Source organism: Sphaeramia orbicularis, chromosome 22 (genome assembly GCF_902148855.1).
Source record: "Sphaeramia orbicularis chromosome 22, fSphaOr1.1, whole genome shotgun sequence".
Taxonomy (NCBI): domain Eukaryota; kingdom Metazoa; phylum Chordata; class Actinopteri; order Kurtiformes; family Apogonidae; genus Sphaeramia; species Sphaeramia orbicularis.
In genome coordinates, this window is record NC_043978.1 from 22,176,827 (window position 1) to 22,196,714 (window position 19,888).

Genomic DNA, 19,888 nt, shown 5'->3' on the forward strand with positions numbered 1-19,888 from the left:
TAACGGTCCATATTTTGATGGTTTATAACAAGGAAGTGGTTAGAGATATCAATGTAGTTACTATTGAGCGCTGATAGGAAGTCATATATGGACTCTAATTTAATTAGTTGAGTTCTCCAGTGAAAGTACCACCCACTTCTATTGGTAGATTGATCTCGTGCATCAAGACTCTAACATAGCAGCAGAACCTGACAACCTCACAAATTTAACTTCTTAATAATTCTTGATAGAATGTGCCGGTGAGATACAGGGCCATTAGTCGTATTTTTATTTATTCATTTATGTACTTATTTTTTTTGCATTTCGTTTAAATCACAAGATGGCAGAGAAAGAGTATCTCAGTTTTATGTATGTCCTGTGCATCTAATGGATTGACAATGAAATATCTTTGAATCAAACAGCCACTCCTCCTTCATCTGATGTTTACTACAACTCACAGTAGTATAATAAAGGCTAGCTGTTAGCATACTAACTATAATAGAAACTGTCGGAGCCATGAATGAATTTAGATTTATTTTGTCAGGGTATGAGGGTTTAAGTATTGGAGTTTGTTATTGTTTATGATATTATTTAGGGTTTTGTGTGATCATGTTGACAAGTGAATAAGTAGGTATGGAGAGAGAGGGTGAATGAGGACGCTGTATTTTTTGTTGACTGCTATTTTCTTTGATCGCTGTGATCATCATAAGTTGGTTATACTTTTATTTAGGGATGTCCGATATTGGCTTTTTTGCCAAAAACCGATATGCCGATATTGTCCAACACTAAATTTCCGATTCCGATATCTACCGATACCGCTGCCGATATATGTGGGATATTAAACTAATTTTAGGTAACATCACATATCTCCTGTCATGGAATTAACTCATCATGCCTAATTTTATTGTGATGCCCCATTGGATGCATTCTCAAATGCAACAAGGCTTTCAAAATGTAAACATTGTCTGTGCAAAGAATACATACTTCAACGTAAGTTGTGAAAAAAATGCCATATTTATTTATTTTCTCTCCCTCCCTCCATGAGTCTATTACAGTGTGGCAACTCTACTGTACAATTTTGAAAACTGCACATTTCTTTCAGCTACAAACAATGCTTTGTTTACGTGTCGGTAAATGCTGGCGAAATCAAGGCATTATTTTATCGGTTTTAATGATAGGCAAAAAAAACGATAACGATATTCACTGATATTACATTTTTATGCCAATATCGGGCCAATAATATCGGCGGGCCGATATTATCGGACATCCCTACTTTTATTCCATTAACCCTTAGGGGTCTGAGCCTATTTTGGCCATTTTTGAGTACTTTTGATTTTGCCTTTATATATTATATAAAGAAATGTTTGCTATACCCATGTTTGGTATCTTTTTTTTCGCGCAACTTCGTCTATCTCATCTGCCTATTATTTTTTCACTTTAACGTACTATATCAACACAAAAGGACAAAAAACACACAAAAAATATAAAATCCGATTTGAAAAATGTATATAATTTATTGCATAAATAACACAAAGATGTTTAACGAACCTTTTCCAAGACTTTAAAAGTGAATATTGGTTCCAAATATTAGGTATATAAAATTTAAACTGTAATAAATTAAAACTATACTCAAATATTTGACATAAAAGCAGATCTTTACATAGGTGTTTTCTTTGGTTTTCTCACCCCCCGGTCCTCCCGGTACCTGCACTGCTAATGCAGTCTGTGGATTAGAATCCGCTGATTCAGCCAGTTTTTTTCTGTTTTGAAAAAGGACAAAAAATGCTGAAGATATTGTCAGAAATATAACGCTTGCTTTTTATCGCTATAATAGCACTATACCGCTTGTTTGCTCTGGTTTCAAACCGTCATATCTCCGGTTGTATTTGCTCTGTCAACATCAAATAAAAAGCGGGAGAGTGTTTCAAGTAGGGATGTAAGAAAATATCGGTTATGCAGTATATCGCGATATTTATTTCACAATACTGTATCAATATTAAAAAGTACTGTATCAATATTTTTAGGTATTTATTCAAATGCAGATATTGTGGAGGTTCATTTTTGTTTGTCTTTTTTGTTTATATTTTATTCATTTATTTTGTTTTTTTTTCTCCCCAGAATATTTTATTGGAAGTATGCAATACAAAACTTTTACAACAGTTACAAAAATACAATTTATCATTTCCATTTTGCATAAATACAACGTCAGAGAAAGAAAGAAGACACACACACCCCACCTCAGCGAATCATGGCTTTTATATTTTATTTATTATTATTCAACACCGTTTTATTAAACAATGTTAGTTCCTTTGTTGGGATTGAACTAAAATATTGTTATGATGTTAGTTCTGAACTAATAGAATCTGAACATTTGAGCAGGATCTTAAACTGTAATGTCTGTAAAATATAATTTCAGTTTGAACATAGGAACATTTTGTGATATAGCATTAGATCCTGTTTTGATCAAATAAAAATGTGTTTAGTATTTGTGCATATTTCTGGTGTGATTAAATTCTTCACGGAAATAATAATTTAAAAAAAAATAGAAACAAAAAAAATGGCCTTTTTAACAGTATCGTGATACATCGTGATATATTGTATCATGATCCTAGTATTGTGATTTGTATCGTATTGCCAGATTCTTGCCAATAAAACAGCCCTAATTTCAAGTCTGCACTTTCAAAAGCAATTCTCCCCAGTGGTCTATGTAAACGACTTCCGCCGCTACGACATGTTGAATATGTCATGTGATTCAGTCACGGGGCCGTGACCGTGGACCCCTAAGGGTTAACAGAGGCCAACAATGTTACACTAAACCCAGGTCAGGTCAAAAATTTGTGACAAGATGCAATGGAAACATGCAATTATTTGTAAACTGCCAACTTAGGCCAATGCAATGAGTTACTGATGGTATATCATTACCATAGCAACAACTTTGTAACATGTAACATATAGTCATAGTACTGTACACAACTTCAAATGCAGTTGTCCCCAGTGGTCTACGTAACCGACTTCTGATGCAGTGGCGATTTCTCATAGACTGCAAGGGAAGCCCGGCTTCCCCTAAAATTACGAAAATTAAATGGTTAAATATGTACAGTTGTGTTGACATTTCATTGACTACAAATGCGTTAGAACGCGTTCATCTCAAAGATGAGTTCGTTCAGAATCAGCTTTATCACAAACCAACGGACGCGATGTTGTTCACTTCTCATACATTCCCGTTGCGCTGTTTTCTCATACATCTCTGCTCAGTGCATTTGTCCGTAGACTGCGGGCGTCTCTAGGCTTCAATGGGACTGAATGGAACAGTTTTTTTCATTGCCTCAAAACTGGATGGTAATTGGATAAATGCCACGATGTTGTCCCGCCCCCGGACGCCGGGCGTCTCTGGGGGTGAATGGAGCTGTGGGCGGAGCTCAGCCGGGCTGGATGCCAGAATCCCACATGCTGATTGGAGGATCGGTCGAAAGGCTGAATCCCGTTTGATTGACAGCTGTTTTCAGATCTCCTCCTTCACTGACACAGTTCAGTTTAATACTGTCGCACATTCTGCTGTGAAATCAAGAGAGAAACCACTACGAAATTACTCGTTCATTTCTTGCACTGTAAATAAAACCCACTCATTGTACTTCCTGTTTCAATTTAACATAATTTCAGCGTTTTCTTGTTTCAGTTACATAATTTAATCATTTCTTCTTTGAGTTTAATATCGTTTTGTAGATAGTTAAATCAGTCATACTGTCTGCTAGGTCGGAGTGAAAGGAGCATCTGTAGTTTAAAAAGGCTGAAGTCTTACACCCACAACACAATGGGCCAAGGCAATCTAAGCAGCCTAGCTCTGATGGATATTGAGAGGACACCGGTCCAGTCCCTGGGAAAGACGCCTACTTGGTATGATAAGGTCACTGAGCATTTTCTTAATTCTTTTTTTTTTATTTTTTTTTTATGTAAGCCGACAATGAGCTTCCCCTGTCTGAAAGACGAGCAGCCGCCACTGTTCTGATGCTTCGACATGTTAAAAATGTCATGTGAATCAGTCACGGGGCCGTGATCGTGGACCCCTAAGGGTTAATAAAAAGTTGCACTTATTTTTGAATCGCAGTGATTTTTCTCCGTTAAGCATGTCAGTCAAAGGAAAAGCCCCGGCCTCAGCCTCTCAGTGACTCTTTTTTTTTTGTTGAAGTCGCTACAGAAACACATATAATTTTTTAAGTCAAAATGTAATTAGCTGGAAACTTGCCTCTTGCTATAACTAGTGACCTCATCCAAGTTCAGAATCCTTATTTTGTTTTCCTTCCAGCATGCACACTTCTTACTTGTTCCAGCTCCGTAACTTTTCATCAAACCTGTCCATCCGTCAGAGCTGCCTATTGTCATCAGCCGTGAGGGACACCTGTGTTTCTGCAATAAGGCAGCAGTTATCATCAAGCTGTCGGATATCTGTCACTATGGCAGGATCTATGTGGAAACCTTCGCTGTCAAAACCTGTCGAATTTCACTGAGTCTTTAATGAGAAAAAGCCAAGTTGAAACCACAGGCGCAGACGTGTATGTATGTGTGTGTGTGTGTGTGTGTGTGTGTGTGTGTGTGTGTGTATATATATGTGTGTGTGTGTGTGTTGTGTATAGAGCAGGCTGAGGGAACAGGTGCATGGCTGGAAGCTGTGGTGGTGGTAGGAGCAGTAGGGGCTCGGTACAGTACGTCATCTCTGATAGCTGACGGTTCCAGTCCAACTAATCAACACACATCAACTGCCAGTGACTCAAAGAAATCTGACTGACATTACATAAAGAGCAGTGGGCTGGAAATTGATCCAGCTCCATTTCACAAACTTCATGTTAAATCCACATAATTTTTTTTTTTCCACTGCAGCCTCGGGCATTTAAAAATCAATTTACATAAAAAAAAATAAAAAAATAAAAAAACTTGCAAGAACTACAAGTAATAAAAATAGAATGTGAACGCTGTACTTTTCCAGCTGTATTATAATGAGCTTGAACCTGTTTATATTTGACCCATCGCAAACAAATCCCCCGGGTCTTCGCAGGTATGTCAGTACGACACAAGACGGAGTTTGTTACTTTCCCCGCGGCCTTTTCACAACTGTTATCCTCAGCAGGCAGGTCCGCCGTCCCAACAGGCCTGTCAGAGGTTCAGGTGAAGAGGCTCAGGTGAACGACCCCGGGGCCAACGTCTCCTAGATAAAACTGAGGAAGAGGAGGGAGGAGATAGGATGAAGAGGGAGGGTGAGGTGTGTAAGGGTGTAAAGGAAGGGGTGTGTTAAAGAAGAGTGGAGGTACTGTAAAGTATGAAGGAGTAGTGATGTTGTGTAAAGAAGTGTGGAAGGATGGAGGTGAGACGTGGAGGCCATGGGATCACATCTGTCACTGACGCTGACAGCTTCTTATGGAAGAGCCTCTTGTGTAAACAGAGAAAGATAGTGTAGAGCTGAACCTTCTGACAGAGTGGAGTAGGCCAGCCAAAGTTTACACAGCACCAACATTTAATTTGGATTACAATGGGCACCACATTTGTTTTTGGTTGGTTCTTTGTATATTTGATACAGTCCCTTAAAATTTGTCTGTATCAATGAAGTGGCAAAGTATATAAATGTTTATATGGATGCCACATTTCTCATTTTCCTTTATATTTCATTCTCACTTGTGTTTTTTTTCTACCTTTCTTTCTCTTGGATTGGTGTGTTGTATGTTACTGCTGTTAACTGAGAAATTTCCCCATGGTGGGACTGATAAAGTCTTATCTTATCTTATCTTATCTTATCTTATCTTATCTTATCTTATCTTATCTTATCTTATCTTATCTTATCTTATCTTATCTTATTTTACCTTATCTTGTCTTATTTTATCTTATCTTGTCTTATTTTATTTTATCTTATCTTAATTTATCTTATCTTATCTTATCTCATCTTATCTTATCTTATCTTGTCTTATTTTATTTTATCTTATCTTATTTTACCTTATCTTGTCTTATTTTATCTTATCTTATCTTAATTTATCTTATCTTATCTTATCTTATCTTATCTTATCTTATCTTATCTTATCTTATCTTATCCTACCTTACCTTATCTTTTATCTTTTCTTTTTTTTTTCTTTTCTGTTAAGTCAGGAGCTGCAAAAATTATACTAAAGCACTATTTCCAAAAGCTTGTGACCTCTGATACTGGGGTGATTTTTTTTTTTTTAAGTATGTTTTTCTAATTGTGTCTTAACCCTTTCATGCACGAATTATGAGAACCTTAACCAAAATTTTTTCCAGAGTGTTTTTATTCTTCTTCAGGCATGAAAAAAAACAATGCGATTGAAATTTTTTTTCTGAAAAATAAATTTAAAAAAATAAAATAAAATAAAAATAATTTAAAAAATTTAAAAATACATAAAAAAAATAATAATGAAAAAAAAATCTTATGGACCTATTTTTCATGAAGTTGCAAAAATGTCCACTCAGCTGGACACCACACGTTTAATTTTTGACGCATAGAAACATATATTTACTGATAAATTGTGTGAAAACTATGGGGAGGGCTTGTGATTCTGGGGGTTTATGCTCAGAAGAGATCTACATAATGTTACCAATTCATGTCAGAAAAGATATGTAGTGTCTTAAAACTTTGATAAAGATATGTGTAACAAAAAAACAAAATAACGAAAACAACAAAATCCATGAATATAGAAGAGAAAAGCTGTAGAATAGCTGTCCACTGTAGTGACCAGTATGCATGAAAGAGTTAATAGATTAAAAAAATATATAAATAAAAAATTAAATATATATAATTTTTTTGTTATATTGATAATTTCTGTCCTGCTCCTTTTTTATTATACTTGAACGGAGTAACTGTAACACAATCCTTTCCTCCAGGATTAATAAAATATTCAGATTCTGATTCATTCTGATACAGTTACTTAAAACGTTTTGTATCAATTATCATTTTTATCAATTATCTATCAAATATATACATATATATATATATATATATATATATATATATATATTTTTTTTTTTTTTTTTTTTTTTTTTTGTTTTTTTTGTTTTTTAATTCATTTATTTATTTATTTTGTAAACATACATGTCAATTATATTAAGGTTTATTAAAGTTTATTTATTGCATTATTCAAGTTTTGCTTTGACAGATGGATGAGTGTCATCTGTGTCTGTCGTGTGGGCTTTGATTGACAGCTCACTTACCTGCTCCGACTATAGGAACTTCACTTATTAAATCAAACATTTATTTTTTTATTATTTATCATATTCTTTATTTGTCGCTGACAGACAGTTCTACCTGGGTTGTTAGAAGTTACACTAATGTCAGGATTTTGTCCCACAGACATTCAGTGATATTTAATTTCACTTCCTGCTGCATTAAATGTTTTAACATGTGGACACAGGACGTCAGGTATAGTTTCTGGGGTCACTTATTGTGTGGTCATTACTTTTTTTTTTTTTCAGTTTGCTGCATTTCTGTGTCCCTGAATAAAAAAAACATAAAACACATTCAGTCATCATCCAGCCTTTACACATTTGATTATAAAGAACAGAGGAAGTAGATGAGGTCGATTGATAAAGTTCTGTTTGTTAAAGAACCAACATTAGTTTGTCATTGCATCTACAAACCAGATTTTTAATGATTATATTCATATATAATAAGTCTTTTATGAGGTGGTTCACATCATCACACTTCATATTTAGTTAGTCAGCCCTTCATCTGTGCTGTCCAGTGCAGGGGAAGGCCAATAACGTACTTTGTACATTGCACTTTGTTCAGATTTTCTAACAGTTCTCTTTTTATATTTCAAATTATTATGTATAGTGTGTTTGCTCTTGTATTTTTTTTTTGTAATTCTTATATTTTTACTGTTTGTCGTACTGCTCCTGCACTACAATTTCCAGCTTGGAAAGTAAAGTATCTATCTATCTATCTATCTATCTATCTATCTATCTATCTATCTATCTATCTATCTATCTATCTATCTATCTATCTATCTATCTATCTATCTATCTATCTATCTATCTATCTATCTATCTATCTATCTATCTATCTATCTATCTATCTATCTATCTATCTATGTTGTACTACTTTTTGGTTTATTTCTGTCCATTTTCTTGTCTAGTTTGTTTGGTTTTTATACTTTTTTTTTTTTTTTCATTTTTCACCAATTTTGAAACTTTACTCATTTTGATGTTTACATCTGTCTATTTTTAGTATTTTTATTTCTTATTTTGTTGACTTTTTTAAACTATCTGCCATTTTTCTTTCTTTCTTTCTTTCTTTCTTTCTTTCTTTCTTTCTTTCTTTCTTTCTTTCTTTCTTTCTTTCTTTCTTCTATCTAATTCACTGATCCCTATAGTTAATACATACATAAATCTACCTGTGAAATCACTTTAAATCACTTTTAATCACTGCTTTCACTTTAAATCACTGTGCCCTGAAATGTGCAAATACTGTAAATTGACAAAATATTTAGTTTTCTACAGATTTTTGAATTATTTTTGAATCATTATAATTTTTGAATATACTAACCTTAATGTTAATATGTTAATATCTATCTATCTATCTATCTGTCTGTCTGTCTGTCTGTCTGTCTGTCTGTCCGTCCGTCCGTCCGTCCGTCCGTCCGTCCATCTATCCATCCATCCATCCATCTAGTAGAAGTTTATGTTAGTACACACCTGAGCACAAAGTGACCTGAGCACTGACTTTGGAAAACTCCAACAATCTGTGTATTTGAGTTCAATAAATGAGCTCAGACCCTTCTGAACTGGAAATGGTGCCTTGCAAAATGGAGACGTTCTTCTTAACAAACATGTAGGATACTCTTTATTGACTGTTTGCTCCTTGAAATGAATTTTACGGCAGCTAGTATGAATTGGTATGCTAGTACATTATGCTAAGTTGCTTACTCTTATCAAATAGAATGTGCATGTTTTAAAATTTCTCAAGGAGCTAAAATTACTTGATGGTTTTTAACCCATAAAGACCCAAACAAACTACTGCCGACCAAAAATCATCTACGGATCTAAACTGTTTAATACCTGTTGATCCACTAATCCTATCGATACATGTAAATAATTGGTGTAAAATACAGTTTGTCGTCTTTTCATGGTCATTAGATATGACCCATTTGGATGTTCAGAGGCTCTGTAGTTACCATGGAAACACCATCATCTTCTACTACATTGATTCACCAGTAAAACCCATGGAGTTGGATCAATGACAGTGGATGGAGACTCTTGTTTTCCCCTTCAGTTATAGATGTCTTCACTGAAAACGTCACTTTTTCTTCAGTTCTCTCTGTTTCTGATATAATAACCCTTAACTTTTATCTGAGGTTTTATGAACATATACATGATCAGTGAATTTGATAGACAGACAGACAGACAGACAGACAGACAGACAGACAGACAGACAGATAGACAGATAGATAGATAGATAGATAGATAGATAGATAGATAGATAGATAGATAGATAGATAGATAGATAGATAGATAGAAAGAAAGAAAGAAAGAAAGAAAGAAAGATGGCAGATTGTTTAAAAAGTTAACAAAATAGGAAAAAAAAAAAGACAAATATAAACATCAAAATGAGTAAAGCTTCAAAATTGGTGAAAAATGAAAAAAAAAAAAGTATGAAAACTGAACAAAATAGGCAAGAAAATGGACAGAAATAAACAAAAAATAGTACTAGATAGATAGATAGATAGATAGATAGATAGATAGATAGATAGATAGATAGATAGATAGATAGATAGATAGATAGATAGATAGATAGATAGTAACCATATTAACATTAAGGTTAGTATATTCAAAAATTATAATAATTCAAAAATTATTCAAAAATCTGTAGAAAACTAAATATTTTTTGTCAATTTACAGTATTTACACATGTCAGGGCACAGTGATTTAAAGTGAAAGCAGTGATTAAAAGTGATTTAAAGTGATTTTACAGGTCAGTTTATGTATTAGCTATAGGGAAAAACCTGATTTTCACCAAACAAATGCAAAATACAGAGGATAATATTATAACAAATGGTGATAAATCACTCAAGAAAGTTTTAATAGAGAGAAAAATCCATTTGGGAACTGACACAAAAGTAGCTGTGGGTCTGTATGAATCTTTATGAGTTAATCAGTGTGGTCGGTGTTTTCAGTAATTAGCATTAGCATTAGCTCGGTGCTTGTCACTTTTCTACCTTCCTCTCAGGTTCACATGCGGACCCTTCTGCTTCCAAAAATCCGAGCGACAAAGCTTTAAAAGTGCTCTGAAATGTGCGACATCAACGTGCTGTGTCCGTTTACTTCATAAATTCTGTTACAACAGCCTCATAAAAGGCACGAATGGTCCGAACAGTGTCGGCGCCGTGCACCGCCAAGCCTTTGTTTCAGATTTGACAGGCCCGAGCCTTGTCTCTAAACCACAGGAAGCTAATGACATAGATAGATAGATAGATAGATAGATAGATAGATAGATAGATAGATAGATAGTAACCATATTAACATTAGAAGAAAGAAAGAAAGATGGCAGATTGTTTAAAAAAGTTAACAAAATAGGAAAAAAAAAACAAAAAATAGACAAATATAAACATCAAAATGAGTAAAGCTTCAAAATTGGTGAAAAATGAAAAAAATATATGAAAACTGAACAAAGTAGGCAAGAAAATGGACAGAAATAAACAAAAAAATAGTACTAGATAGATAGATAGATAGATAGATAGATAGATAGTAACCATATTAACATTAGAAGAAAGAAAGAAAGAAAGAAAGATAGCAGATTGTTTAAAAAAGTTAACAAAATAGAAAAAAAAAAATAGACAAATATAAATATCAAAATGAGTAAAGCTTCAAAATTGGTGAAAAATGAAAAAAAAAAAAAGTATAAAAACTGAACAAAATAGGCAAGAAAATGGACAGAAATAAACAAAAAAATAGTACTAGATAGATAGATAGAAAGATAGATAGATAGTAACCATATTAACATTAAGATTAGTATATTCAAAAATTATAATAATTCAAAAATAATTCAAAAATCTGTAGAAAACTAAATATTTTGTCAATTTACAGTATTTCCACATGTCAGGGCACAGTGATTTAAAGTGAAAGCAGTGATTAAAAGTGATTTAAAGTGATTTTACAGGTCAGTTTATGTATTAGCTATAGGGAAAAAACTGATTTTCACCAAACAAATGCAAAATACAGAGGATAATATTATAACAAATGGTGATAAATCACTTAAGAAAGTTTCAATAGAGAGAAAAATCCATTTGGGAACTGACACAAAAGTAGCTGTGGGTCTGTATGAATCTTTATGAGTTAATCAGTGTGGTCTGTGTTTTCAGTAATTAGCATTAGCATTAGCTCGGTGGTTGTCACTTTTCTACCTTCCCCTCAGGTTCACATGCGGACCCTTCTGCTTCCAAAAATCCGAGCGACAAAGCTTTAAAAGTGCTCTGAAATGTGCGACATCAACGTGCTGCATCCGTTTACTTCATACATTCTGTTACAACAGCCTCATAAAAGACACGAATGGTCTGAACAGTGTCGGCGCCGTGCACCGCCAAGCCTTTGTTTCAGATTTGACAGGCCCGAGCCTTGTCTCTAAACCACAGGAAGCTAATGACATAGATAGATAGATAGATAGATAGATAGATAGATAGATAGATAGATAGATAGATAGATAGATAGATAGATAGATAGATAGTAACCATATTAACATTAAGGTTAGTATATTCAAAAATTATAATAATTCAAAAATTATTCAAAAATCTGTAGAAAACTAAATATTTTTGTCAATTTACAGTATTTCCACATGTCAGGGCACAGTGATTTAAAGTGAAAGCAGTGATTAAAAGTGATTTAAAGTGATTTTACAGGTCAGTTTATGTATTAGCTATAGGGAAAAACCTGATTTTCACCAAACAAATGCAAAATACAGAGGATAATATTATAACAAATGGTGATAAATCACTTAAGAAAGTTTCAATAGAGAGAAAAATCCATTTGGGAACTGACACAAAAGTAGCTGGGGGTCTTTATGAATCTTTATGAGTTAATCAGTGTGGTCTGTGTTTTCAGTAATTAGCATTAGCATTAGCTCGGTGCTTGTCACTTTTCTACCTTCCCCTCAGGTTCACATGCGGACCCTTCTGCTTCCAAAAATCCGAGCGACAAAGCTTTAAAAGTGCTCTGAAATGTGCGACATCAACGTGCTGCGTCCGTTTACTTCATAAATTCTGTTACAACAGCCTCATAAAAGGCACGAATGGTCCGAACAGTGTCGGCGCCGTGCACCGCCAAGCCTTTGTTTCAGATTTGACAGGCCCGAGCCTTGTCTCTAAACCACAGGAAGCTAATGAGAGCTAATAGGTGTCATAGGCTTACGGGACAAAGAGCCGTACAAGTGCATGCTGGGATAAAATAGATCAGAGGCGAGACCCAGATCAGCCCTGTCACCTTATGTCAGTCAGCGGCTGATGTACAATGGCCACTGGTCATAATTAAAGCCCTGTGAGCTGTGTGTGCACGTATGAGCCTATTAGAAAGCCTGCACCCCCACGGAGAGCTGGCAGGCAGCTTTTAGCTCCAAATGTGAGTGTGTGTTTACTTTATTCTGTCCTCTGCAGGAGCAAACACTACCTGTCACTGTGACATGTCAGGAGTCAGAGAAAGCCACCACAATAAGCATCCAAACCAAACAACACCTTCACCAAATTCATATTTCATACTGTATATGTGGTCAGAATAAAGTGTGTCTCCTTCAAACGTAAATGAATAAGTAGATGAAATAATTGCAGGCCCAGTGAAGAGCTCGCGTGTAAATCTCCCTGCGCTTTTCACCGTCCAAACATCAAGAAATGAATAATTATTGATAATGACATGTTGTGTTTTTATAGCACACTAGTTCCCTCTTCTGGCAAACAGATTTACCATTAAAACGAAACTGATGTGTAACTACTGTGGTCGTGAAACACAGAGACAAGACAAGACATGTTAAGTGTTGTAGCCGTTATGTGGTATATTAAATAGACTCCCCTGACCTGGGAAAATGAAATATCACTGCAGCTTTTAGTAGAATTACAAGTACCATTACTATTACTATGAAGAGCCTTTAATATTTACATGAAATACTTAGTGTGTATTTATATTCCTTCAGTTTACTTGAACTAACTGTATTGTCCATATCCAGGTTATGTGTTTTTGGTCCATACAGAATACACTGAGTTCTTTTTACATAGATATGTTATTTTTACATTTTATCCTTGATGATGTATTTTTTATTTTGTGAGTCCAGTCAAGACAAGGCAAGTTCATTTATATAGCACTATTCATACACAGAGTAGGTCAAGGTGCTTTACAAAGTCATTAAAAAAAATCACAACAAAAGCAAGACATTGAAAGTACATTTAAAAAAAAAAAAAAGGGAAAAAAAACGTGACTTTAAAATGCATCCACAGAATAAAAGAAATATATCAATTATATTAAAATTCAGTGGCAACAAAATACCAACATTTTGTTCTAAATGTAGCAGGTTTATGTTTTTTCTGGATGACAATAAAGTGTCTGTTCTATTCTATTCTATTCTATTCTATTCTATTCTATTCTATTATGCTGCATTTGTCATGTGTTTCCTTTTTCCTGTGTATTTCTGTTTATGGATTGTACTTGAAATTAGGCAGCTAGTGATGTATAAATGAGCTGTGATTATTATTATTATTATTATTATTATTATTATTATTATTATTATTCATTCATTCATTTTCTGAACCCGCTTTATCCTCACTAGGGTCACGGGGGTCGCTTGGAGCCTATCCCAGCTACATAGGGGCGAAGGCGGGGTACACCCTGGACAAGTCGCCAGTTCATCGCAGGATTATTATCATTATTATTATTATTATTATTATTATTATTATTATTATTATTATTAACAACAACAACAACAGTAATAGCCAAAATACTACGAGTAATTGTAAGACTGATTTGAAAAACTAAATAAAAAAGGAATAAAAGAGAAATAACCACCAAAAAAAAGTATCTGCTCTTTCAGACCACGTTTCCAAAAACAGAATTTTAAGGAATAAAAATAGTGATTTGGTTTCAAAATCCACAAACCTGGTCAGAAACAGCATCGATAAAGAACTTTATTTTCCTTCCTTCTTGGCTTTATTAAGGATAAGTTTTTAGAGCATGTTCTTTCTTTCTTTCTTTCTTTCTTTCATCATCAATCACCAGTTTTCCCTCAGTGACCTCCTATTTACTGCTTATTATGAGTAAGGAAGGAAGTTGTTGTACATGAGGTAAAAGTGAATTCAGGTGTGTCATTGGTATTGGTACTGAAATGTACGTGGGGTGTGTTCCATAAGTGTCTTAACTGATGTGAAAGTGAAAGTTAACTCTGGACGTCTGACTCCTGGTTTCTATGCCTCTCTTTTACTTCAAAGCTTACTCGAAATTTTCATAACTTCTAACCTAAACTCTAAGTGCAAGGAAATGTATGTGCAAATTGGCAATGGGAAAAATAAAACCCATAAAAAGACTTAGTGGGAAAAATAGAAAAACATAAAAAGACTCAGTGGGAAAAAAAAAACAAAAAAAAACATAAAAAGACTTAGTGGGAAAAATAAAAAAAACAAAACAAAAAGACTCAGTGGGAAAAAAAAAAAAAAAGACTCAGTGGGAAAAATAAAAAAAATAAAAAAACATAAAAAGACTTAGTAGGAAAAATAAAAAACATAAAAAGACTCAGTGGGGAAAATAAAAAAAAAAAAAACATAAAAAGACTTAGTAGGAAAAATAAAAAAACATAAAAAGACTCAGTGGGGAAAATAAAAAAAAACAAAAGACTCAGTAGGAAAAAAAAAAAAAAAAAAAAGACTCAGTGGGAAAAAAAAAAAAAACAAAACATAAAAAGACTTAGTGGGAAAAATTAAAAAAAAAAAACATAAAAAGACTTAGTGGGAAAAATAAAAAAGAACATAAAAAGACTCAGTGGGAAAAATAAAAAAAACATAAAAAGACTCAGTGGGAAAAAAAAAAAAAAACATAAAAAGACTTAGTGGGAAAAATAAAAAAACATAAAAAGACTCAGTGGGAAAAAAAAAAAAAAAAACATAAAAAGACTTAGTAGGAAAAATAAAAAAGACATAAAAAGACTTAGTGGGAAAAATATAAACCATAAAAAAGAAACTACAAAAAAAAACAGGAGAAAATTTTTGTGAAAAAATATAAAACAGGGAAAAATTTTATTGGGAAGAAAAAACCCAGGAAAAACAATTTTGTGAGGGAACAAAACCCAGGAAAAAATGTAGCAAGGAAAAAAAAAGGGGGAAAAAATTGTATTGTTTGCTCAATGTGAAAAATTTCAAAATGTGCTAATAGAATAGACTTTGTTCTTTCCATAGACATCTGAGCATGCTCAGTACACCTCAGTACTAGGAGGTACAACACAGAAAAGTTTGTGAAAACAACTCACTATAAAAATAGATGGTTTGAGCTTTTTTTTTTTTTTTTACACCGTTTTCCTTGTAGTTTTTTGTTTTTACTGTTATTTGCAGTGTTGTGGCAATTGATTGATTCTTTTTTTTTTCTTTTTTTACTGTGTTTTTTTCTGAGTAACTGCTTTTTGGAGCCAAGAAAGCAGCTGGACTGATTTAGAAAAAAAGAAAAAAAAAAAAAAAAAAAAAAAAACACCCCCAAAACAAAAACTACTAGGCCCAAATTCAAATCCTTGTTGTTCAGTGTGTTCCAGTTCACAGTTCATGTTTAACATCAGAAATCTCTTATTGACGTACATTCTGAGTGCATTATTTAGTCAAATCTGTCAAACTTCAGTTCCTCTCTTTGTCTTTTTCTGTTCTTCCACTCTGTTTTGACCTAAAACACACAGTAAAACAAAACCACTGAAGAAAAGGAACACAAACACATACACACAGCAGCTTTAAGACACTGAAACAGACACTAATTCACAACAGCATATTTACCTGGAATAATGTCAATCAATCAATCAATCAAAGTTTATTTATATAGCACTTTACAACAACATAGAAGAAGCCCAAAGTGCTTTACATCTGAAAGCATAATTAAATTATAAGATAGAAACAGATTAGTCAAATACCATAAATATGCATATAACAGTTTTCCTGGAAAAATGTGGCACATTTCTTTATTACACCTAAGAAGAAAAGTAAGTAAGTTTGTTTTTTGTTTTTTTTAGATTTTATGTGTTGTTTTCTTACTTGCTGTTTTTAATCACCTTTTACATGTTTCTTTTATAATGTTTTAAATGTGTTTCTTTTTATTTCAATGTCCTGTGTGAAGCACCTTGAATTGCCTTGTTGCTGAAATGTGCTATACAAATAAACGTGCCTTGCCTTGCCTAAGCAGTTAAACAGACAGCAGAAATGTTGGAGGGATTTGATGTTGATCAGAAAAGTTTTTTAGAAATGTGATAAAAAAAAAAAAAAAAAGAAAAAAAGAAAATTGGGTTTTGGGAAATGGTGTGTAGAGTACTAAAACAAATAATGGGGTGTGAGATTCCAATGTGCTGTGGTGTTCTGTGTTTTTGTAAACGACATATACTTGGTTAAGATACTTTGAGTGACCAACTCCACTCCTGTCTTCTTTTTGTTTAATTATTTATACTTGATGAGTGTCATACCTACTAATATTATTGCCTCTATATGTGTGTTTTTTTATTATTATTTATTTAATCTGAGATGGGGATGCATTTCCTGGGACTTTGTAGGGTGGGGGGAGGGACGGAGGGGTATTGTGTTTTTTGTTATGTAGAAGATCTAAAAGTATTGTTTTTTTCTTGTATGACTACCACTTTGGTTTACCTTGGCTTCAATAAAAAGAATGTTAAAAAAGAAAAAAAGATACTTTTAGTGGCTTACAAAAAAGCTATTACTAGGAGCTAGACCAGTGGATCGCAGTTACTGATGGAATATATACAATGGAAAAGGTGACTACAGGAAACATAAATGGACAAAAAGTGGAATAGATGGACTGTTTACAGAGCTAAGAACGGTGGAAAGACAGGATAAAAGAAATGTGTTGAAATATGTGTAATGTACCCAAGCAATGTTGGCTTGTGCATCTTTTGTTTTGTCAAATATATGTGTAAAAAAATGTCAATAAAAACTTTAGTAAAAAAAAAAAAAAAATGCACAAAACAATAGGACATGATGTATATCGGCTAAAATTTACTTAGGGGGTCAAATGAGTGGCCATTTTTGTCAAAAAAAAAAAAAAGTTGTAAGAAATGCATAGAACTGTGTTGAAATAATGCTAATCCATTTGTGCACAGACTACTGATATTATTTGACAGTGGAAGCTATATTTTCAGAAATATTGGATTTTGAATAGCACGTGTATGTGAAAACTTTTGCTGGTGGACAGACATGACATTACCCATGATGCTCTGGTCAGTACCAGTACTTTACTAGTAATAAACTTATATACTTACTATTGCTAATTCTCCTATTATTCATAAATGTTAGTATTGTGGATCTAAAACAATAACAGCTGACACAAAAACACAAAATGTGGCAGTGGACGGATGTGACACGGTTGTTACGGATCCCATCATACTGATGCTCGGCAGCCATGTCACCGTTTACACTAATGATCCCTGTGCAAAAACTAGTACCATAATTATTTATTGTATAGTTTATCATCATACTAAAGAGTAAATAACAATATAGAATTGTTATTTCTTCATAAAAATGCTCATTATTAGAAATTTTTTTATTTAAAAACTGAGGTGTGACATTCTTAATGTATGTATTGGTGTAACATAAGCAGGATGGATCAGCACCATACTCCATATTGCAACCTGTAAAAATAAAACGTGTGATATGTTGGTTATAACCTGTAAGAAAAAATGGGGAATCTAAAAGAATAGAATATTTGTTTTTCAGGTAAATTCAGTTCAAATATAACTTGGCCAATTGTGACATGAAAATATAGCATTAATTGTGATGAAATTGAACATTTTTGAGCTGAAAACATAGTTCATATGACCATTAACATGTTGCAACAGAACTGAAATCCTGTAAATTTGCATAACTTGCATTTACCAACACAAAGTTCCTTTGGGGATTCACTCATATTGATTTCTTATGCACAAAGACAGAAATAAGACCTCTAAGCAAATTTTAGCCGATGTGTATATGTATGTATATGTATATGTACATATTGGTTTCATCATAACTGTAATATGTATGCCTAAATGTGGACAATGTAGAAATATATACAGGGTGGGGAGGCAAAATTTACAATATTTTGAGGCAGGGATTGAAAGACAGTGTATGACCAATTAGTTTATTGAAAGTCATGAGAATTTATTTGCCACAAGAAAATGTACATAATAGAAAATGTTTTTATTCTATGTGTCCTCCTTCTTTCTCAATAACTGCCTTCACACGCTTCCTGAAACTTGCGCAAGTGTTCTTCAAATATTCGGGTGACAACTTCTCCCATTCTTCTTTAATAGTATCTTCCAGACTTTCTTGTAATAGTTTTGCTCATAGTCATTCTCTTCTTTCCATTATAAACAGTCTTTATGGACACTCCAACTATTTTTGAAATCTCCTTTGGTGTGACGAGTGCATTCAGCAAATCACACACTCTTTGACGTTTGCTTTCCTGATTACTCATATGGGCAAAAGTTTCTGAAAAGGTATGGATAATAGTGTTAGGTATGATTATGACATCAATATATGTTTGGTTTCAAAACAACTGACGTCGTGCCTGCTGAGAAAAAACAACTAAATGTTCATTGTAAATTTTGCTTCCCTACCCTGTATGATCCGTACTGCTCGTTTTTGTAATATGACTAAAGGATTAATGGTGCACTGGTAACCGTTCCCCCACACTTCAGTACAAATTAAAGCCAACACTTGTAAATCTAAGTGATGGGTCTTCCGTAGTGTTCCACCGTGACGACCAGCTATAGCATGAGGGTTGAGAGTTTGTTTGTGGGTTGCAGAGGGTGGTGTTGGTGGTGGTGGTGGGAGCAGAAGGAGGACTTGGCAGGAGGGTGTGGAAGGTAAAGCCAGAGCGGAGCGGCCTGATCGGAGCCACGCCAGCACACGTGTGATGGCAGAAGTGTGTGTTCTATACAGAGCAGGTGCAAAGGCCTTGTCTCTGCTCTTTTCATCCATCCCTCTCTCTAGGTGGTGCAGCCTGGCTCTGTCTCTGTTTCTCTGAGGTTCAGCTCTTTGTCTTCCAGGCACCCCCCCCCCCCCCCCCCCCCCCCCACCCCACATCCTCCCCCCCTCCCTTCTCCCGGCCGGTCTTTCTGTCCATCTCCCCATTTCCGTTCCTACCCCCCCCCCCCTTTTCCCTCTGTATCATACTTCATTTGCTCCAGATAACACATCAGCCTCAACACCCATCCACAAACCCTGTCGCCATGGTGCCCACAGATGGTAACTTCCTGTGGTCCTGCACTGTGATTGGCGGAGAGACTTCCAAACAGAGAACAGCTGGTGAGGGATGATATATCACCGAGCGTTTGCACTTTCATTTTCAGGGTTGTCTTGTTAATGCTCCCAATCCAGCATCTGGCAGGAAATAGACACAAAGGCAGAGAGAGAGAGAGAGAGAGAGAGAGAGAGAGGAGAGAACAACCTGTTCTTTGGCAGACATTAACAAAAGGCTGACACATGTCTGATGAACAGACAGAGCTGCATCAGAACAGACAGAACACACCGAGCTGGGGGGGAGTATGAAGGAAAGACAGGCCACGCAAGTACACTGAAAGAACCCAGATTTAGAGAAAAAAGACAGAACATTTACCAGGAAAAATAAGAAAAGGAAGTGTGTAGAACCAGACTGAGCTCAGGAAATGGCCGTGTATGTTAGGTCAGGTCTTATGGCATTTGGTGTGTTATAT